Source organism: Marmota marmota, unplaced genomic scaffold (genome assembly GCF_001458135.2).
Source record: "Marmota marmota marmota unplaced genomic scaffold, marMar, whole genome shotgun sequence".
NCBI classification, from domain to species: domain Eukaryota; kingdom Metazoa; phylum Chordata; class Mammalia; order Rodentia; family Sciuridae; genus Marmota; species Marmota marmota.
In genome coordinates, this window is record NW_026000016.1 from 34769159 (window position 1) to 34770674 (window position 1516).

The window sequence follows — 1516 nt, forward strand, 5'->3', positions numbered from 1 at the left end:
AGCGTCGCGCGGTGCGAACCCCCCTCCCCCAGGCGCCCGCCAGCCGCCCACGGAGAAACCCGGCGAGCGACCGCTACAACTTGGGAAGGTGGTTGGTACAGGCAAGGGAGAATGTGTGTGCGTGTGCGCGCACGCGAAGGCGCGCGGCCCGGGGGAAGGGCTTCGCGGGGGGGTGGGAAGGAGGAGTTTGACTGACAACTTCCGCGGGGTCCCGCCAGCCTCACGAGGCTCGGGAGCCGGTAGGGGGTGAGAGAGCATGCCAGCTCCATCAGCCAATCGCAGGGCTAAGCGGCAGAGACGGGGGAAGGCGTGGCCTCCTGGGCAATCTCTCAAGTGTCAGGAGCTGGGAGGGAAGGCAAAGAGGGGGGCGTGACGGGGTGACGGACTTCAGCTACAGCCAATCGCAAGTGAAGGCGGTGAGCGGAGTGCCATCTGCGTCACAACAGTGTAACAAATTCTCTCACGAGGGAGGGGAAGTGCCCCTCCACCAGCGGGCCTTGTACGCCTGCGCGCAGCTCCAGCCTATAATTGCTCTGCTGACAGACTTTGAGACCAGAGTAGAGGGTAGTTCGGGAGTCAAAATGGGTCGCTCCTTGCCTTCCCTCTCCTCTCTACTACCAATGGAGAACTGGAGCGACGGGTGGGGAGTTTCAGGGCAAGGGCGCGAAAGAGTGCCAGTTTTGCGTCACTGAAAAGGGGCGGAGCAAAGGTTTGGGTGGGCGCGCCAGATGTGTGATTGACAGGCAAAGGGGTGTAAGCGAAATGAGTTTGTCCAATCCGAACGAGGTACTGGACTCCTGGGCGGGCTTTAGCTCTTCGCTGGCTCTAAACCACGTAATTGGTAGTTGGGTAATAAATTTGTAGCTTTGGTGGTTTAGGCACCGCAAGTCCCTGCGAGGTACTCTTGCGTGGGGTTTGGGCGGTCTAGCATCTACTACTTCAAAGAGTTCTACAAGTCCATGACCTTCAAAGAGAGGTTCCTCATTCCCAACTCAGTAGCCCACTAATTTTCACTCCTTCAGCCAAAGGCCTCACGACTCTGAAAGTACAAATTTTCTGCTCAGTGGTTTGTGGATTTGGGAGCTTACCGTTTACTCTTGGGGTCTCTTCCTTGGAGATTCCATCTAGATTTTAAATATCTTAAGGACAAGAATTGTCCGTCTTAGTTTTTTGTGCAGTGCTTTCCACATGATATTTAAACAAGTGAACTGAATAGTCTGTCTCCTTTTGTTCTGGTGCACCCAAATCTACAGTCTTCTCCTGCGAGCCCTAAATCGTTTCCTTTCGACATGATAAAAATAACTGCCATGTATTCAAGCAAAGTTACTTGCTATATAGGAACAGAAAATTCTGATTTGGGGTAGGAAGTAGACCTGTACTCAAAACATTTTCTCTTCAGACTCACTGGGTGGTGAAATTGTACAGTTTTCCCAGTCAGGGAAGATTGGAAACCCCAGTAGCATCTAGAACACTTTTGTATTTCTTATCCTATCAAGCTCCAGATTGTGTGGAATCT